Source organism: Natrix helvetica (genome assembly GCF_964273705.1).
Source record: "Natrix helvetica genome assembly, chromosome: 11".
In the NCBI taxonomy this organism is placed as follows: domain Eukaryota; kingdom Metazoa; phylum Chordata; class Lepidosauria; order Squamata; family Natricidae; genus Natrix; species Natrix helvetica.
In genome coordinates, this window is record NC_138562.1 from 1192938 (window position 1) to 1215110 (window position 22173).

The 22173-nt window shown below is 43.7% G+C and overlaps 1 protein-coding gene across 4 annotated transcripts in view; it reads left to right on the forward strand.

Moving 5' to 3' along the window:
- Positions 1–22173, forward strand: part of ARHGEF9 (Cdc42 guanine nucleotide exchange factor 9) — a 292276-nt gene that overhangs the window by 169788 nt on the left and 100315 nt on the right. The window lies entirely within an intron of this gene.

Genomic DNA, 22173 nt, shown 5'->3' on the forward strand with positions numbered 1-22173 from the left:
GAAGCTGCTATAATTTTAACCACTATTGAGTGTAATATGTCATTTGTTCTTGTGCTCAGATTTGGAATGCTTTGTCTTTGTCACAACATCTGCATTTTATTTCAATTATGGTCCTGGGTTTTATTTTTGTGTTTATTGTAGTGTGTTATTGTAAGCCCCACTGTGAAAACGTGGGCTGGAAATCCGTGTTCCAGATTATAATACAATCCTACATGCACAATAGCAAGTCATCAGTTAGAGTAGGGAAGACAAAGTCCCTTGTGGAGAAACGTCCAGGCTGCAGAAGCTGGAGAGTGGAGGCTGCTGCAATTCTAACAGAAAAAGGAGATCAAAAATGACCTGTCAACATGCATCATAGTCAGCATCGTAGTCACCAATAAATTCATTGCCCATCATGGGTCAATCTTTGGTGGGCGCAGGCTGCAGGATGAACTAATTGATGACCTGCAATTGGCTGATTGTCTCCTTCCAGAGGGACAATAGACCCAGAACACAGCTTTTATGGAAGAAAAAGACATGTCTTGTCTGGAGATCAAAGATGGATTTGAGATGACAGAGTGTTCCAAGTAGGAAGATGTGGTTTGCTTTCCATTTTCAGACAGACAGTTCCTCTCCTGGAGAGAGAGAAAAGCTAACCAAAAATCAGGAACCATTAGTCAGTTCAAAGGAGATCTTTTTAGTTTATCTTTTCATTGTCATGCAAAAGAGGGTGTTCATTTCTCAAATAAAGCAGTGAATCATTCTGTCCCGTTGAGTTTTTGTCATGCTCCACTCTCCCACATCCTGAGAAGTGGATACAGTAGATTGAGATGGCTTTTCAGAATTAAAGGTAGCTGGATGTATGGAAGGAAAAATTATTGGGCTGTTGAGCAGATTGCTCCAAAAATTTAGATTAAGAGGGCAAAAAAAATGGTAAGTTCTTCCTTACCTAAAATCATATGCTCACTGGGGATAGTTAAAGATTGATTTCAATCTGCATTTTTCAGTGAACTAGCTTGATCTAGAACCCGATTAGAGCCTGGGTACACTTCAATTTGCACAAATCCCAGGATTTGGGGATGGGTTTCCTTTTGCACCAGGCCTTCCGAAAATGGCCTGGCTTTGCATTTCCTTCTTATCCACAAATGCTTCATTCTCCTGCCGCCTTGCTTTCGAGTGATCAGCTGTGAGGACGCAATGCAAAATGTGCTGCTATTTTTGTTTTACATGCTAATGAGGAGTTCTGGGCTAAAATTGCTTTCTGCACCATTGGGCATTGATGAAACAGGATGGGCTGGGCAAATGGGAATAAGGATGAAAAGTGTGCCGCCTTTCTCCCTTCTGTTATTAAGGGAGAAATCATATGTAGCCAAGTAGACTTTGGCTCATGTCTCACTTGGTTGAGGTTTATGTAACCATAGTTTCTTCAAAAAGCTGCAGTTGTCGGAGTCCACGTAATTCAAATCAAATCCAATCCATTTTTATTCAGTCACAGACTAGCAAATAAAGCACAAAGTCACAGTTAAGATTAAATGGAAACGTGTAATTGTTCTAAAATATCTAAAAGAAGTAGACTTAATATTACAATGTATTCTATGAACTATACAGCAATACTTGGCTATAGTCAAGGAGATAAAATCAGATTGATCTGATAACATTTTGAAATAAAATAACTGATATTTGGTAAAAAGTGGAATCCTTTTCTGGCAAGCAGGAGTGAAAGTAACTCACAGTACAGTTGGTTGCCTCTAGTTGAGATGGCACATCAATCTAATGACTGACTGACTGACTGACTGCTAGGAGCCTGGAGATCAGGTAGGAAGATGGCAATTTCCTGTGTTTGAATTTACAAAAATAAGGTATAGCAAGTCTTTCTCCCTTATAGAAATTAGGAGAGATATGGATGTAGAAGTTAGATTCATACAACCAATAAGCCACCACCGTCATGTTTGTATTCATTTGGTCTCAGTCTCTCTTGCTGAGCTTTGTACAGATGCTTTGTGGTCTAAGTATTATGCAACCCAATGAATTCTGGTTGATTGACTAAACCATGATGAACAAAGCATGATGTTTGAATTGGACATTCTTCCTCCTGTTTCCTTTCCTTTCTTTCTTTCTTTCCTTCCTTCCTTCTCTTTCTTTTTCTTCAGAGCTGACAACGACTAGCCTAACAAGCCCAGGGCCTTGGGTGAAATGTTAAGTCTAGGCCATATCCAAGCCTGCTTCTAAACACCCAACAGGCAATGCCTGGTGTTGAAATAGTAGCATGGCATCCCAGTGTGTTCCCTAAATAGAAGACCAAAACCGTAAGGAGGAAGGAAGGCGGAGGAAGACACCAGGCTGCAAAATCCCCCCCCCTCCCTGAGAGTAATTTTTTCAGGGAGGATTTTTTTTCCCCAGTCATTTTTTAAAAGATCTTTTTAAAACCATGTAACCATTCATTTTGGAAAGACCTTATAGCAGCGAATGTTTTTACAGCTTCTGTTTTATGTAATTGTTCATTAATTGTCCCACAATTTTTTCTCATGCAAATCACCCAGATTTCATTTTCAATAGGTCTGCTTCTATGCTACAAGCTGTTAAAATGGAGCTTTTCCCTAAATAATTTGTTTTTAAAATATATAACTACTGCTTTTTATATACAACTTACAACAATTCCTTCTTTTTTTAAATTGAAAAAGGACAAACTCTAGGACTGTAGATGGGTAATACAAGAATTCAACTTCAGGGTGGTAGAAATAGAATGTCCAAATCTACTTGCAGAATATCCATTCCATTTCATCCATCCATCAATCATCTATCATCCATCTTCCCTCCCTCCCTCCATGCTAGCTATCCATGCATCCATCTATCACTTCATACTGAGTTTTATTTATGAATGATAAAGCCTTTGTTTTCAAGTCCCCCCTTTCAAAGTTGTCATTCCTGGTATTAATTAACTGCCCTGTAAGTTTTTCTGAGCTTTGCCAATTTCCTCCACCTTGGAACATCTTAAAATTTCTATTGTGATCACCAAATTATGTTTGATACACAACCATAGGGTAATTTCTAAGTTTTGTATGTGCTCGCCCATAAAAAAGGAGGTTAGCTCTTCAGAATCAGGACTGTTGTGTTAAACCCAGCAAACAGAAATATTTGGAAGAAAAATTCCTTTCCTTCTAAGCTGACAATCTATGGAGGTTCTCAGACATCAAGGACTTGGTTCTACCAAAGGCGCTTTTTCAAAAGGCAGCTGGACTTTGTTATTCCTTGAAAACACTTCACTTCCCATCCAGAAGCTTTTTCAGTTCTGAACGTCTGAAGAATCGAAGAAGCTTTTTGGTTGCGAAGCGAAATGTCTTCAAGGAAAAACAAAGTCCAGCTGCCTTTTGAAAACGACCTTTGGGATAAGCCGACAGCTTCAATTTCAGACATTTGAGCCTATAAATGTTTTAAAAATGAAAAATGCAAAGATACTGCATCAGGAAAGTTTTAAAATTCTCACCTCCTCTTGGTGCAATTGAAGCTGAAAACAGGGAAAAGAGAATTCAACTTGTCCTTTATTAATGATGTTGCAGGCAGTACAAGATCTGATTTATTAGAACTCTGTTTGGAAACCAGAAAGATACAGGCATACAGACTAACATTGAGAATGGCCACTGGCCCAGTCTTCTTTGAAGGTCAGCTGAAGGGACTTCAGTTCCCAGAATTCCCAAGCCAGCACATTTGCTGAGAATTTTGAAAATTAAAATCTAATTTTCTCAACTTTTCAATTTATCTCAATTTTCAGGTGTTCAGACTGGTGTTTCTCAACTTTGCAACTTAGGATGTGTGGACTGCAATTCTCAGAATTCCCCAGCCAGAAATGGAGAAGTTTGGGGGTTGAAGTCCACCCCTCATAAAGTTGCAAAGGCTGAGAAAAACACCAGTCTGAACACATGGAAATTGAGAGAAGCTGAGAGCTCAGTTAGAAAGATTTTGATTTGTGATTCCTAATTTGCTCTCCCTGGTCAAGCTGAGGACTGAGGCAACCCAACATCCTGACACTTCAGCCTCTTCAGCTGCTTTGAAAAATTACCAAGTGCAAATGGAACGGGGAAGCAAAGAAGAATGGGTCTCAGTTGTTCCTCTGTACATTTAATTGAATAAAGGATGAACTTCCTGGCCTCAGACAGCATTTTAAGAGGGGGAAAGAAATTACTTAGCAGTAGAACTTGGGTGAAAGTTAATAGCTGATCCTGCCATATTGTGTTGCACATTGAATACACTTGAGTTTTAATGGGCCTCTTTTATTTTTCAAACATGCCAACCAGCCAGAGATCAAAGAAAGCAAAACATATTAATTCAGGCATAGTACAGATAACAAAATAGGGTTATTTTCTCCCCTGAAAAAAGTCTTATTATAATTTACATGCATTTGATATATTCATACCATGCGGTGCATATAGAATTTGATTGCAAAGAGCATCGCAGAACACAAGAACGCAGTCAGAAAAAAAGAAAAAAATTTCCTCCCTTTTCCAGGATCTTTTTTTTTTTAAACAAAGTTTTATTGGTTTTTTGATATTTTACAAAGGGAAAAGGTAAGGGAAAGGTTACAAATTTTGGCAGCTGCGAAATGCAGTAGGAGCACCCCCCCTCCAAACTCATAGTATACATTTGCATAAAATTCAATATTAAGTAGTAACATATGGTCAGTGTGGTAAATTCAATTGGTAATTTTGATCAGCTTATATCAGGTGACTTTTCTTACTCATTTTTGTGATCTGAGCTTTCTTAATGTCGCCCCATCTCCCCCCGCTGGCAGAGCTCCGGCCCCTCCCGTGTCTTGTATGTCTGTTGAAGAATCATCTGGTTTTTCTAGGAGGAGTTTATTTTTCTCCATAAAGGCCTGCGCCTCTATGGGTGTATTAATTCTAACTCTTGTCTCCTCCCAGAATATTAACATACCTTCAGGCATCAACCATCTAGACCACACCCCCTTCTGGTATAATTTATTTGCCAATTGCGAATATTTTTTTCTTTTTTCCCTCACTTTCTTGGGGATCTGTTTCAGAATGGTTATCTCCTTATCTTTGTATGTCAAGGCTTGCCCCCTTTCTGCACTCAGAATTTCATCTCTTGTGCTTTTCCTGAGAAATTTAATGTGTACCTCCCTGGGAACATTGTGTGTTCTAGCATAAGCTGAGTTCACTCTATAAGCCAGGTCTATTTCCCACCCCATCTGTTGTTTCTCCTTCTGGATATACTCAGCCAAAATGCTTGTCATGATGTCCCTTATATTTTCATCATCTGTCTCCATCATGTTTTGAAATCTAAGATAAAAAGACATTCTCTCAAACTCTATTTTCATTTGTTGGGTGTCAAGTTCTTTGTTTCCCTTCTGCACCCCCTCTATCCCCTCCCTCATCTCAGCCGCCCCACCCTCCAAAAGATCCAGTCTCTGTGAGTTCTTATTAATTTTGTCCTGGTTCTCTTTAATTTCTTCTTTCATCTCCTTCAATTGTCTCTTTATTTCCTCTTGTCCCTGTAGAAGTTGCTGAAACATTTGATGAAACTCCAGCTCCGTAGATTTAGGTTGCATTAAGGCTGTTATCGTCGATTGTGTACTAGGACTGGAGGTTGCAGATGTCGGGGCAGAGGCAGCAAAGCCTGGCTTTCCAGGAGGTGGTTTTTTAGGTGACATTGTTTATGGAATAAAGAGTCCAGTCAGTATAGAAAGTGATCAGTCAGAAAGGTAGAACAGCCAAGAGAGTCCAGGAGGCAGAGGGTCCAGGCAGAGGGGAGTTTTCTAATCACCCTGGCAGAAGAGCAAAAGTTTTTCACTCCAGGGAGTTCAAAAGCAGTCAATCAACAAGAGAATTGTCTGAGTAGCACGGAGACAAAGACCGGAAGCCTGAAGTTTTGAAGGTGGAGTCAAGTTTCACATTTCACAAAGTTTCACAAAGACAATGGAAGTGTGCCATCTTGCCCTGCCAGCTTCGGGTTTAGAGGCAACAAATAAAGTTTTCAAAGTTCAAAATTCCCAAAGCTTCCAGAACATCATTATATTATAAGTTTAAGTCCGAAAATCCATTTAGTAAGGGCGTGACATCATTGGTTGGCTCTCCCCCTCCTCCTTCCCTTGGGGCTGAGAGCACAATTGTTTCCAGCCGCTTGTCCGAGGGGGGGGGGAAATCCCCCTCCCTCCAGCCGCGCCTCTCCAAGTCAAGCCGAAAAGTAAAGTTTGCACAACTGACAAGTTTTCAAGTTTGTAATGGGAATGGAGGAAGTCTACGCCTCACCGCACCGCCGCCACATCCTTCAGCTTTCTTTATCTCCGCACAGCCTCACAGCGAAGACACCGGAGCGTCTCCCCTTCGTGCTCCTCGGTGCCTGGAGCGAAGCGGGGGCCCCCCGCCGGCCGCTGCCGATCCAGGGGTCCCCCCGCCGCACCGCTCCTCCGGCAGAATGCCTCTGCGGGGCGTCCTGTGCCCCCCAAGGAGTGGGGAGCCCACCGGGGATGCGCAGGGTGAGCAGTCCCTGCCCGTCGCCGTCAGCCGCCGGAACCGGAAGTCCCTTTTCCAGGATCTTAAAGCTACAGGATACGAAATCAACTTTGAAGGAACCAAATTAATCTCCAAAACTGAACACTTCAGCAAGAGAATAATTATGGCAGCTATCGAAATAGAGAAACACCCCCACAACATGAATAAACGTGACGATACCTCCCTCCTACCAGACATCTGGAAACCAGCCCTAGTCAACAAACGAGCCCCACCCACCACCCAGGCCCTTACAACACGAAACAACAACGGACCCACAGCCAGCACCAATCAGCACCAATCTACCAATCATGATACAACCACACAACCAATCATTCCACTTACTGAAACAATGCCAGCACTCCACACACCCCCACCAAGATTTATAGGAAGTCAGCATCTCCGATCACACTTTAAGCCGAAAACACCAGCCTGAGGATGGCGAGTGAGACCTTGCCAAAAGGTTGCCAAGACAATCTCAATCTTACACGGGAAAAGACCCAAATACAACAAGACCAGCATACCTACACCCGTGAAAATCTACGAAACACACACAAACACGCACACATACACATACACACACACACTCATACACACACACCTGTGTGTGTGTGTGTGTGTGTGATGTGTCTGTATCTACCTTCTGTTTGTTTATCTATCCATCATCTGTCTATCTATTTTATACTATGAACTATTATATCTATTGCGATCATCTTCATCATAGGCCTTTGAGCAGATAACACAACATGAGGTTGAGGTAAGGATAGTTTGCTAGCCAGTTTTGATCAGGAGTTGGATTTGAAAAATATGTGGAGCAATGACTGAAAATGACCCGGCGCAGACGTCTTAAAATTCCTGCCTTTGTTTATTTGTGAAAGCTAGTCAAGCCTGCACACGGTTAGCAGGTAATTACTCTGAATCCCTGCTCTTCTGTTCTTTACTCTTTTCCTCACTTCATTTCCCCCTCTTCTTGTGAATCACAAAATAGATTATATTAATCGCCCACCCAAGTGGGTTGCTAATATCTGCTTTTTTTTTGCATCGGGAAGAATGAGTTCTTTGCATATTAAGTATCCACAAAAAAAGCAGCAAATGACACATTTTCCCCTTTCACACACACTTCTAAAGTACTGGGATCCACTTGGTCATAAAATAATAAAGTTGGAAGGTTCCTTAGAAGTCATCTAGTCTGATGCACGGGATTCACTGAATCCCCCCTGAACCTCTTTGAATATCTTCAGCAAAAGGGATCTCAGCACTTCAGCTTTATCCAGCAATCCAGATTTAGTGAATGACCGTTGCTTCCAAATTGAGACGAGAACCTTCTGGTTCACAAGAGTTCTGAGCAAGTTAGGAAGCTCCTTGTCAGAGTTGAGCTTGGCAAATGGAAAATTTATGGCAAAATGAGATGAAAGTCAGGAGTAAAATGCTGACGGAGTGGAATCAGGGTTTGCAGGTTTCCACTTCTTGCAGGCAGAAAAGCAACATTGAATGAAGGGGAAATTTCCTGATACTGAGAACAAAGACTCAGTGGAACAGAAGTTGCCTCCAGATGTTATGGGGGCTCCATCACTGGAGATGTTCAAGAAGATATTTGCTGAAATGGCAAAGGGCTCTCCTGTTTAAACAGGGCATTGGGCTAGATTCAGAGCCACCTCCAAAGTCCCTCCCAACCCTATTGTTGTTCTATGCTCTACTGGCCACTGGCCAGAGTTTCCTTGTAGGCAGAAAATACTATGGATTAAAACTGCCGAATGCCTTTGTCACCTTGCTTCCCTTTGCAAATGATGTGGTCGCTTTCACGCTAGAAAACCTCTCTCTAGGCGGCTGGGCCCCTTTGTAGGGACAGACAGCAGGCTGGGTTGGCTTCCACACTGAAACTAAATCCAAATTGTTTGGGTGAGTGGCAGTTGTGAATTTCCAGCACTACAGTAAGATGATTAAAATATGGCATGAACTCAGGACTGGGAATTTTTGCAAAATCAGAAATTACATACAGGTAGTCCCCAACTTACGACCACTTATGTTGCTAAGTGACAAATTTGTTAGGTGAATTTTGCTCCATGTTACAACTTTTCTTGCCACAGTTGTTGACGGAATCACTGCAGTTGTTAAGTTAGTAACACAGTTGTTAAGGGAATCTGGTTTCCCCGTTGACTTTGCTGGACAAAGGGTTGCCAAAGAGTGACCCCAGGATACTGCTACCGTCATAAATATGAGTCAGTTGTCAAGCATTTGCATTTTGATCACATGATCACAGGGATGCTGCAATGGTCATAAGTGTGAAAAATGGCCATAAGTCACTTTTTTCAGTGCCATTGTAACTTTGAACAGTCACTAAGTGAACTGTTGTAAGTTAAGGACTACCTGTAAATAACTTTCTTTTCCAGCCTCTCCTACAATGCTTTCCCTCCAGTTTTTGGAGGGATAAATGTGTTGAGATAAGCCTCAGTTTCAAACCAGGCTGGGCTTCCTGGGACCTCATATATTGGGGAAAGGCTTTGGCAACCAAAGGCTTTTTCTGGGATGCACTTTGGCTGCCCAGCGTAATTTAAAGACCTGATAGTCCCCATCTGAGCACTAACCAAATCTCCATCTGCTTTTTTTTGATATCTGCCAAGGTTAGCTAGCCACCATAGGGAAACCTAAAGTCCACAGGCAAAGGGAAAACGAGATAATTCTAAACTCTCCCTCGACTACTGATGATTTCATGATGGTGTCTAGTTCTCTGACCTTGAATTCTCTCGAAGTCTTCCATCTACATTCAGGGAACATACCTAATTATTATTGCAGTTATTATTATAATGTGTGTGCTGCCTAACTCCTGATTACTCTGCATGGCTACAGATTAAAAACCTGTAAATCAGGAAAGAATAGAACAATAGACAAAAATAAAGATCAAGATGAGAAGGGTGACAAAAAAAAAATACCCAGTCAGGAACAAACAAAATAAACCCACATAATCCAAAGGGAGGCTAAAATCAAATTTTCATTTTTTTCCAATTGTGAACAAAACGTCCAGAAGTAGAAAACTAGACAGGTTCTTCTCTTCAATGAACTATCCATGCCAGCTCCTTCTCCTTTGCCGTCCAGTCTTTAAGTCATTTCTGACCAGTGAGCACATCGGTTGACATTAATTTCCAGCACGAGGCTCCTTCATTTTCCTGACTTCTCTGGAGGAGGGAAGTCAGTCTGGTGTTCGGCAGCCGCTTGGATTTCATTTCCCACCATCCCCAGTGGTGAAGTCTTATGAGGGCTGTGGCCCAAACTATCCACAGGGCCCCTTTGGAAATGCCTGCATCTCTGTTTCAATTGAGATGTTGGCTACTTTTCTCTCTGTCTGGGGGATGACTTGTTCTTGTCATTTATTTTGTGTTGCTCTGACATTTGTTTGGTCTCTACTGTCTTTGGTCTTTGGGTCAACCTGTAACTGCTCCTTTGTGGTCAGGGCTATTTGTCTGTCAATTCAAACCTCACTTTCTGAGATTTTTCTACCGTTGGTACAAAACCCCCAGTGCTGTGTTTCCTAGCTGCATATTTTCCTTCTTGGAATGGAGGAGAAAGTTAAGAGGAGGAGGAGGAGGAGAACTGTGGTGCTCTTGGCGCTCTCTGAGCTTGGTTGTTTTCTTGCAGGTGTTTTATTATCCTAACTAGTTGGGTAATGAAACATCTGCAAGAAAACCACTAAGCTCAGAGAGCATCAGGAACCCCTCATTTCAACCTTGCGCTACAAATATTCTCCTTTATTTCTACATTTCCTTTCTTCAGACGAGTCCTTCCACTTGCTTTTCTCTCAGCTGGTCTCCTTCAGCTCCCCAGGATGAGACTCACTGTGGGCCTTTTCTTTTCCCCACAGTCACTTCATTTATTCCCCTAGACCTGTTTGCTTATTGATTTTTTAATTTTATTTTTGGAATCCTCTTTAGCTGAAATTCTTCACGTGGTTTTCGGAAAAAGCCGTCAGCCAAAAACCACAAGGTTCAAATGGGACTTGAAGGCAGCATTACACTGCCAACTCCAGCAGATCAAGCTCAGCTAATAGCAAAGCAGCAATCCAGGGCAGGGCCTCAGAATGGCAATAAGACCTGGGGATCCGTTGAAAGTCGAAGCCACCACTTTGAATGGCCCCTCCAGAAACCGCTTGCAATTCTGAAATCCAGGAAGAGGAGCCTTAGTTGCATATAAACAATTTGAATTGAGTTTGTTAAGTCAAAATGCTTCATTCTCCTGCCTTTGTCTTGGATCCTGACCTAACCTGTTGGAGGAAGGGCCTACAACCCTAACTTCTAATGTCACATTTTAAACTCTTATACTCAGGGTTTTGTATTTTTTAAAAACGTTTTATATGTTTTTAACATCCTATTTGTATACTGCCCAGGATCTTGCGGTGAGGGAGATGGGCGGTTTCTAAATATGGTAATATAAAATTAATAAATAAAATAAATCCCAAATAACTGTGCCTTTAGCCTTGCAGAAGCTTCGCACCCTGTTTGCAATGTAGTCAGGGTGGGGGATGCAAAAAAAATGATGCTACTGAAAATAACTTGATTTGCAAGGGAGGGTTGGTGGCAGAACCTCGGGATGCTCTGAGAACTACAAGCTGGCCCTTAAGGTCACACGGCTCTTTCGGGTTGTGCGTAGCTCATCGGAATGGCTGCTAAGGTCAGGATTTCTTTGTACCTTCTTCCTTCTGCTCTTCGTACATCGATCTTGCTATTTTCAAGGAATTCAACCACCTTCCCTCAATCCTCCGGGGTTCAAAATAATGAAAGTATAGCACCACAATTCAGCTTTCCCCCCCAAACGTTCCGTTTTGGTGGAATCTCCATAGACCAAGCGCCCCCCAACCTTTGGGGCACCAGGGACCGGTTCCACGGAGAAAGGGGCCATGGTTTTACTTTCTGCCTGCAGAAGGGTGGATGTGGCTTCGCTTGTTTGTGTAGCCCAGTTGCTGGCGTGTTGTGGACCAGTGCCGGTCCAAGAATGGGGTGGGGGTTGAGGACCCCTGCTGTAGATCATCCAATTATTTAGGAATAGGAGAGACTGAAGGCAGGATTGATGTGAACGGAGTTTCTTCTGCTTTTAGCATCAATATCAGGCTTGCTTTCTTCCGTCTGAGTGGCAGTCATGATGGTGGCAATTACCTGAAGAAATATATATTCTGCCTAATCATCTTTTATCTTGAAAGTTATATCAAGAGGTGAGAGCAAAGGTGAGATCACTTTGCCATCATGGATCTGGTCAGTAACAATTAGATTTTTAGGATTACGAGTGGATTCAGTTAGCTGTTTCCTTTACTTTGTCCTGCTTCTGATTTTGTGCACAATCACCAATGAAGACCCTCTAAAATAGTTTAGAGGTGAAGGCCGTGATCATCAGGTTAACTGGCATTAAAGGGGGGACTAGACAAATTAATTGAAAATTGGGTAATTAATGGCAACTACGCTTGAGTCATAGGAAATAAGCCATGATTGCCTGGGTTCTGGGAATTGGATGATCATCTAATGAAGAGAAGGACTAGCGGTGACATGATCACATCTTCCATTTTCTGTTATTCCAATATTTGAGGGGCTGCCACAAAGAAGTGGGGTTCAACCTATTCTCCAAAGCGCCTGATGGCAGGATAAGAAGCAGTGGTGGGATTCAAAATTTTCAATACCGGTTCTGTGGGTGTGGCTTTGTGGGCATGGCAGAGAAAGGATACTGCAAAGTCCCCATTCCCTCCCCACCCCATTAACCTGCTTTCCAATTCCGTTCTCCTGTTCAGGGAAACAAAAGAAGATCAGCTGGGAGGCAGCGGGGGTGGGGCCAGCATATTTGCTGGTTCTGCAAACTACTCAAAATTTCGCTACCGGTTCTCCAGAACCTGTCAGAATTGGCCGAATCCCACCTCTGACAAGAAGTAGCAGATGAAAACTGATCAAAGACAGATCCAACCTGGAATGAAGGAGACATTTACCATGAGTGAAAATAATTAATCAGTAAGAACAATGACTTCCAAATGTTATGGGTGCTCATCAGTGGAGGTTTTCAAGAGTAGATGGACAGGTTCCTGTCCTGGGCAGAGTCTCCTGCTTGAGCAGTTGGTTGGATTAGAAGACCTCCAAGGTTGCTTCCAACACTGTTATTCTCTATTCTACTCTGCATCCCTTTGTCTAGAGCTTCCAGGATGTATCATGTTGGCTGTTGGTGTCCCCAGATGTTCTGAATCACATTGCTTTTACACAAAAGGTTGGCGTTCCAAACTACCTTTGCATTCCAAAGGTCCAAGATGTCTAAATTTTAATATTTTTATATTTATAATGGTTTTTATATCCATATTCTTTATTAGATTGTAAGCCACTCAGAGTTGCCTCAAATCGTGAGATGAGCATTATATACATTTAATAAATAATAAAGGTGAAGAGGCACCACCTTGATGTGGTTATGAGATTTGTGTGTTCTAAGGAAGATGACAGCTATGCCAGAGGTTCAACAATAGGTCTCACCAGAGGAGCCAGACCAAGAGTGTCTCTCCCATATTAAGACCACTTAGACCTTATAGTCTAAGACCACTTTATAGTGCTTTACAGCCCTTTCTAAGTGGTTTACAGAGTCAGCCTCTTGCCCCCAATGATCTGGCTCCTCATTTTACCCACCTCAGAAGGATGGAAGGCTGAGTCAACCTTGAGCCCGTCAGAATCAAACTCTTGGAGTGAGCAGTGAGTTGGCCTGCAGTACTGCATTCTAACTACTGTGCCACCACTTGTGACCATAGACAACATGGGGAGATGTAAATTACAGAAACCCATATTGGCTCAGTTGTCACCCTGGTCAACAAGGACCACACTAGGTGTTGGAGTTTCTAGACCTCTGGTGATAAATGGGCTACAAGATTCAGGACTGTTGGCTAAGCAACCAAGGCTGTAGAACTGCTGGAAGAAAATATGCTTACATCACAAATATACAGATTGAAAACATCCTGCAACAATAATTTAACACCATGAAGCATCAACATCTGCCTATCCCAAGTTCTTCGGAAGGACTAGATAGGCTGATAAAAATGCCAAATCTAGTCTAAACTTCTGTCTGACTCTGTGATCAACCATAATAAAATCTGTGGGAGAAAAGCATTTAGCATCAGGACTGTTTATTGAATTAAGATCAACTGGGATTATCCTTCATTCTAAACTGGCTTGTTGAATAGCAACTTGAATCATTCTGAAAAGCTAACACACCCTTGGAATAGAATGGCTTGCTGAGATGCATTAATCCAGCCAGAATAAGCCAGTTTCAAGTACATGTGAGGAAAGTATTAAATTCGTTGAAACAAAAATACATTTTGCCCTGAAGACCTTTGTAATAATAATAATAATAATAATAATAATAATAATAATAATAATAATAATAATAATAATAATAATAATAAATATTTATTTCTTAGCCGCACCCTCTCCCGAAGGACTCGGGGCGGCGTACAATAAAACATATGAAATAAATATATAGACAAGACATACATATTACAAAAACATATACCAAGACATGTACAAGGAGGAGGTCGGCTAATGAATAAAAACAATAAAATACAATGTTTAGAAACCCCTAAGTAATTGAATGCAATTAAAATACCCAATTAAAAACCCGTCAGGAGCGATATGGTTAGATCAAAGTTGAGCCAGGCCAGCTACTTGGAATAGGTGGGTCTTAAGCTTAATACGAAAGGAGCGGAGGTCAGAGGTATTCCTAATATCCGGAGGGAGGTCATTCCACAGGGCTGGGCCCGCCACAGAGAAGGCTCTACTCCTAGGCGCCGCCCCCCGACACTGTCTGGTGGACGGCACCTGGAGGAGGCCCACTCTGTGCGAGCGGATTGGTCGCAGGGATGTATGGGGCAGAATACGATCCCGCAAGTAACTAGGTCCTGAGCCATGGAGCGCTTTAAAGATTGTTATCAAAACCTTGAAACGCACCCGATAGACCACAGGAAGCCAGTGCAGCTCACGCAGGAACGGTGTCACATGGGAGTACCTAGTACTCCCCATAATTACCCGCGCGGCTGCGTTCTGGACCAACTGTAGCCTCCGGGTGCATTTCAAGGGAAGCCCCATGTAGAGAGCATTACAGTAGTCCAAGCGAGACGTCACCAGCGCATGAGTGACTGTGCGTAAGGCGTCCCAGTCCAGTAGGGGGCGCAATTGGCGAACCTGGTGGAACGCCCCCCTTGCCACAGCTGTCACATGGTCATCTATGGACAGCCGGGCATCCAGGAGGACGCCCAAATTGCGCGCCCGCTCCACGGGGGCAAGTTGAATGCCCCCGATGGGCAATGATGGAATTAATTGGCTGAACCAGGGAGCCGGTACCCACAGCCACTCCGTCTTGGAGGGGTTGAGTTTGAGTCGGTTGTCATCCATCCAGATCCGTACGGCTTCCACACACCGGGACATCACTTCGATGGCCTCATTGGGGTGGTTCGGGGTGGAAAAGTACAGCTGAGTATCATCAGCGTACAGATGGTATCCCACCCCGAAACCACGGATGATCTCACCCAGCGGCTTCATATATGTGTTGAACAGGAGTGGCGAGAAGACCGACCCCTGTGGTACCCCACAAGTAAGGGGGCGTAGGGTCGACCTCTCCTCCCCTGCCAACACGTTGCGTCCGGCCAGAAAGGTAGGAGCCGAACCACCGCAAAACGGTGCCCCGGACCCCCAACCCCTCCAGCCGGCGCAGCAGGATACCATGGTCGATGGTATCAAAAGCCGCCGAGAGGTCTAATAGGACCAGGATAGAGGAACAACCTCTATCTCTGGCCCTCCAGAGATCATCCACCAACGCGACCAAGGCCGTCTCCGTGCTGTGACCGGGGCGGAAGCCGGACTGGCGCGGGTCTAGATAATCATTTTCCTCCAGATGCCGTGGAAACTGGTAGGCCACCACACTCTCTACAACCTTCGCCAAAAAGGGAAGGTTGGAGACAGGACGATAATTGGCCAGCTCCAAAGGATCCAGGGAAGGCTTCTTGAGCAAGGGTCTCACCACCGCCTCTTTCAAGGCGGCCGGGAGAGACCCCTCGCTCAGCGAAGCGTTCACTAGGTCCAGGAGCCAGTCTCGTGTAACCTCCCAGGATGCCAGTACAAGCCAGGAGGGGCACGGGTCCAATAAACATGTGGTGGGTCGCAGTCGTCCACGCATTCTGTCCAAATCCTCGATGGCAACCAAGTCAAACTCCTCCCAGGTCGATTCCTCAAGACTCGCCACGGACGTCTCCATTGGACCACTAACAGGGACCCAATCCTTCCGGATTTGAGCGATTTTATCCTGCAGATATTTCCCAAATTCCTCTGCTCTGCCCTGTAGAGGGGCCTCCCGCGGCCTCTGAAACAAGAGGGAGCGGGACACCCGAAACAGGGCGGCAGGGCGGTTCTCTGCGGATGCAATGAGAGTGGCACAATATTGGCGTTTGGCCACTCTCAATGCCACAAGGTACGTCCTTAAATGGGTTCGTGCCTGTGTTCGATCAAGTTCGGAACAAGAGGATCTCCAACGACTCTCTAGACGTCTCTTGCGGCATTTCATCACCCTCAGCTCCTCGGTAAACCAAGGGGCCAGGGTGGATCGTTGCCGCCGGAGAGGCCGCAAAGGCGCCACCCGGTTCAAGGCCCCGGTAGTCGCATTATTCCACGCGACCACCAGGTCCTCTACCCGGGGGCGGGTCAAGGTTACAGGAGGTGGCCCAAGCTCCGTCTGGAACCTATCTGGTTCCATCAGGCGCCTGGGGCGGAACCATCTAGTGCTTTCCGGTTCCGCCTCCCCTCAGCGGGAGGTGGCACCAGGGAAGTCAAGACGAAGGAGTGAGTGATCTGACCATGACAGGGGAGTGATGGTTAAGTCCCCTCCTCCCAGATCACTCAACCACTGGCCAGAGACAAAAACGAGGTCCAGAGTGTGTCCTCCCTCGTATGTCGGGCCCTGAATCATTTGAGTCAGGTCCATGGCTGTCATGGAAGCCATGAACTCCCGAACCCTCTCTGATGCTTCTCCCATCGATGGCAGGTTAAAATCCCCCATCGAATTGTATTCGATTCCTGCATTTTTAAATAAAATGGGGAGAAAGGGAGACCACAGACACGGAAGATCAGGATCTATGGTAGCATTCTTTCATTGTGGAGTGCATAATGTGGTATAATGGCCTGATGTTTCAGGCGAATAAAGCTGGGTTTAATGTTAGGAAAAATGTTGAAGAACAACATCATTGGAAGTAATGACCCAGCAAAGCTGCAGGCCTGCCTTCCTGGATGTGTTCAAGCTAAGGCTAGACCAGTGTTTTTCAACCGTGGCAACTTGGATTGGTGGACTTCAACTCCCAGAATCCTCTCATCTTCAAGGGGCCCATGGATGTAGAACAAGGTTCTGCCTGTTGTAGAAGAAGTTTCAAATATCTTGATTGGGATGGAATAAAAGTGGAGGTGAGGTTGGCTGCCTCTGTATCTCAGGTACTTTGAAAGCTAAGAAGGAGAAGGAATTGTGCGACCATTCAGTTACCGCTGAGTATGAAATAATGCTGTGGCAAAAACTTGCCAAGGTTGAAGAACGCTGGGTTAGACAGTCATCTGCTGTCAGAGATGCTTTTAATTTGGATTTCTGCACTGGGTATGGACTCCATTGTCCCAATGGATCCATCTCAACCAGATTCTATTATCTCTTCCCTACTGGGTTAGAAGGAGCCTTGTCTTTGATGCCCACATAACTGTTTTGCATTGTCCCCTAAGATCTAAAAAGCTGTTGAGTAATTAAGCACAAATACCTTCCTCAACTCAAGTTTTCCCCTTAGCAGCTGGAGGCAAGATAGGGTAGAGTTGCAGAGAGAGGGGGGGGGGGAAGCAAAATATCTGCTAAATTATTGCTTTTCTGTCCTATTCTCAGCACTGCCTCTTGCCAATCCACAGAGGGAAGTGGGGGGGATGAAAAGGGAAGGTCAATCTGTAATCATTTCAAATAATAATTAAAAATAACCCATATGTTCCAAAAGGCCAAAGCAATTGAATTGCTCCTTAGAGCGGTCTCAGAATAGCCGTGGGGGAGATAAGCAGAAAGGGAGGTGGGATTGCCAAGAGCAGTAGGGCAGAATGGAACAGGGGAAATCAGTGGATTTTCTTTTGTCAAATGGAAGGATTTTTTTGTCTTTGACTGGTTGGATGCCCTTGAGTTGTGTGAGCTTGAGAGCAACCAGAAGTCTCACCCAGCATGGCTGGTGTAGAGAGTTACAGAATAACAGAGTTGGGAGGGACTTTGGAGGTCTTCTAGTCCAACCATCTGCTCAGATAGGACACCTTTACCGTTGCAGACAAATGGTTGCCCAGTCTCTTTTTGAAAACCTTCAGTGATGGAGCATCCACAATTTCTGGAGAAAAGCCATTCCCCTGGGTAAATTTTTTCACTGTCAAGAAATGTCTCCTAAATTGCTTCTCTCCTTGATTAGTTTCCATCCATTTTTTCTTGACTTGCTTTCAGGTGTTTTGGAGAATAGGTTGACCCCCTCTCTTTATGGCAGGCCCTCAACTATTGGAACACTGCTATCATGTCTAGTCTAGTGAAAGGTCCTTCTCTTCACTAGACTAGACATACCTAGTTCCTGCAAGCATTCTTCGTATGTTTTAGTCTCCAGTCCCCTAATCATCTTTACTGCTCTTCTCTGCACTCTTAGGGGGTCTCTTTCTAGATATTAGCCATACCTTTTGTGTGCAGGGACTCTGTCTCTCTCCCCCACTCCCTCCCTCTCTTACACACCCACCCACCCACCCCATGATTTCCCACACTGGCAAGGAAAACTTGAAGGAAAGAAATCTGGTTCACCCTGAAGAACTCTCCCGAAGCTCCTTTAGTTCAGCTTCAATTCAAGTCTCATTCCATTCTACTGTCCGGCATCCTCTGTGTCTGTTTCCCCACCTATCATCTTACAAACCTTCTGGCTTATTTTATTATGATGATTTATTCAGTTTTAAGGCTTTCCACTCCCTGAGTGATTTTTGGGTGGCTTACCAGAGGGTTAAAAGATCAAAACAGAACAACCACTTAGCAAAACAATGTTTAGTAAAACCACTGCAATAAAACGATCACTCTGTGGAAAAACTCGATGTTCGACATTTTAGTAAATTCTCCTGGCTTGGGGCCTACCAGAAGAGCTAGATCTTTAACACCGTTGTGAAGGTTGTTATCCTTGTACTGAATCCTGTTCTCAAAACTGACTGAGATGAGTGAAAGTCATCAATTTCCTGCAGGAACCTCTGGAGCTGCATCCTGATCTCTTGGGCATCATGTCCCCTTGGTGGAGCAATAGATTAGTGGGAGCCCCATCTTTAACAGGGCGTCTTACAGTCTTGCAATATCTCAGGGGCTGCCACAAAGAAGAGGGAGTCAAGCTATTCTCCAAGGCACCTGAGGGTAGAACAAGAAGCAATGGGTGGAAACTAATCAAGGAGAGAAGCAACTTAGAACTGAGGAGAAATTTCCTGACAGCTAGAACAATTAATCAGTGGAACAACTTGCCTCCAGAATTCTCCAATACTGAAAGTTTGTAAGATGTTGGATAGCCATCTGTCTGAAACGGTATAGGGTTTCCTGCCTAGACAGGGGTTTGGACTGGAAGACCTCCAAGGTCCCTTCCAACTCTGCTATTGTATTGTATTATCTTCACTTAGAAAGGACATTGCAATCAGTTGCTGGATGTGAAGTAATGGGCGCTGGAGTTATACTTACAGAAGGATGGGAACCCAGTGAATAAGATGAGGCAAAGTAGGTGAAGGCTTCACCCACATATGGTCAAGACACGTTTTTCTAGATTTCTGGAGAGCGGCCTAGTTTTTTTCTTTGTTTTAAAAAACTTCCCTCCATTTTAGGACAGCCAAGATGACAATTTCTGGGCTTTTCTAGCTTGAAGGTGATAGGGCCCCAGGTGGTGATTGGTTGACTTCCAGCCGTGTGGTAGGGAGGTTGTGTTCAAAGATCGAGCTCAAGACATTTGTCCATGAACTGAGTGGCCTGATGGTGCCTTCAGTGTCTCTAGATCAATGATGGTAGTAAAGGAGGAGTCCATAACAGTATCTTAGAGAAAACCCTTTTTTCCACCTGGTCCATCCACCTCGATGGTCTTCAACTAATGAAGATGTGCAACTGAAAAGAGTCAAAATAATCCTGGAATGAAAATTAGCGCTTCTATCTGACCACAGATTTCTCAGCTTTATTTAGAGGAACTGCTCCACACACAAACTCCATTAGCGAAGTTTGGCAGTAATTCTGCATTTTAAGGTCCTCCTGCCTAAACTCCTCTTTTTAGCCTTTGGTTCTTCTCCCTTTTTTAAAAAGCCATAAAAGCATCAGCAGCTTCTAGGGTCACAGCTGATAGATCTTGCTGAGGGTGGTACTTGTGGAATTCCACTTGAGAGGCCTGAAAGAGAACAAGGGAACAGAACTTGAAAATAACCAATGGGAACTTTTCCTGCCATTTTTCCTTTTGGAAGCACTGAAGGAAAGAGAGGCGAGAAACACTGCAGCAGAGAACCAGAAAGATGTTGAAAAAATAATAAGGAATTGGTAGGCAAGAAGTCCACCAATGGCTTCAGAAGAATCCATTTCCGTAATTGGCAAGACTTGATAAGACTAACAGAATAACAGAGTTTGAAGGGACCTTGTAGGCCTTCTAATCCATGTTCTGGTCAAGCAGGAGACCCCATACCATTTCAGACAAGTGGCTGTCCAGCCCCTTCTTAAAAGGCTCCAGTGATGGAGCACCCACACCCACCTCTGGTGGAAAGCCCTTCCACTGATTCATTGTTCTCACTGTCAGGAATTTTTTGCTTAGTTCTAGGTTGCATCTCTCCTGGCTTAGTTTCCATCCATTGTTCCTTGTCTTGCCATGCTCTTCAAGTGTTCTGTCCCTGTGCAATTTTTGTATGTGGAAAAGTTGCATTTAAAAAAAGTTTAGTAGAGTCAGCTAAACTCTATAGCAGGTTTTCTATTCCTCCATATCCACAGGGAATAGTATCAAGGCATTTGAAATGTTAGTACCACTTTATACTGCACTGGTGAGGCCACACTTCGAATACTACATCCAGTTTTGGTCACCGCAATATAAATATATGTTTGAGACTCTAGAACGAGTAGAGAGAAGAGCAACAAAAATGATTCGGGAACTGGAGGCAAGAAACATATGAAGAATGGTTGCAGGAATGGGGTATGTCTAGTCTATGAAAAGAAGGACTAGGGATGAATTGGTAGCAGTCTTCCAATATTTGAGGAGCTGTCACAGAGAAGGGGGGGTTGACCTATTCTCCAAAACACATGAGGGCAGGACAAGAAATAATGGATGGATACTTAACAACGAGAGATCCAATCTACAACTAAGGACAAATTTCCTGACACTAAGGACTATTAATCAATGGAATGGCTTGGGATGTGTCTGATTCTGTCATAGACCATCCTAAGATGAGGGTGGCTAGGGACACTTGGCCTCTTGCTCTCTTGTTCAAGAGAGGTTGTGACGAAGGGGTCTTCTAAGAAGGCTATTTCTGCTACACCAGGTCAGATGTTGAGTAGCACTTGCATTCTTGATGTCGCAGAGATCTGTAGTACAAACAGGTGATGGCAAATTCCTAACTTGAAGTGAAATGAGATTTGAACTAGCGTGAAGATTCATAACACTAAGATTTCTTCATTATGTCAAATTATGTGCAAAAAAAAAAAAAAACCCCAAGTCCAAAAGCAGACGTTCCAAATTACTATTTTATTGCTAAAGCCTATGCACAGGAATTTTCTCAGTTAGCACTTGGTTAGAACTGGAGAAGTGTCAATGGAATTCAAGGGGTGGGTGGGGTGGTTTGACTTAGTTCTCTTGTGTCTGTGTAACGATTCTAAACTGATGCCTCATTTAACTCCCCCCTCTGCCAGTTCTTCTCCTACATCTTGTCTGAATATTAATAGTGCTTGTACTATTAATTATTGTTACTTAGCATTAGATGGTAGAAAATGGAAGAACAAATTAAATACCCTCCCCATTGTAAAGAGTGATTCTGTTGAGGCTTTCAGCCAACCAACTAGCTAGCTTATTCTGTTCCATACTCCCATTTTTTTTCTTTCCCATCTGATATTCAGTGTTCTGGGTTTATGTGGAATGCTTAATCTTTATTGCACTCATTATCCCCCTCCCACCCACCCATTTTTTAAGATGATGCAAAAAACCCCACATTCTTCCATCTATTATATCAGACCCTCAGAGAGAAACCCAGATTTGGTAGCTTTCTGGATGCAAGGATAGATGCTAAATATGTGACATTTTGCACGTGTCTTCATTTGCAGCCTATAATGGCAGTCCTTGACTTATGAGCACAACTGGGACCAGATTTCCTATTTTCCAAGCAGGGCAGTTGTTACACACCCAACTTGACAATCTTTTTTTGCCATCGTTGTTAAGCAAATCTCTGCAGTTGTTAAGTGAATCATGCAGTTGTTAAGCGAATCTGGCTTCCCTATTGGCTTTGTTTCTTAGAAGCCGGCTGGGAAGGTTGCAGATGCTGATCACAAGGCTTTTCCAGGAGGTGGCAACCCTTGTAAATAGATGCTGGTTATCAGGTGTCATAATTTTGATCCTGAGATATTTCAATGGTTGTAAGTCTGAGGATCGCTCGTAAATCACTTTTTTTCAAAGTGTAATTTT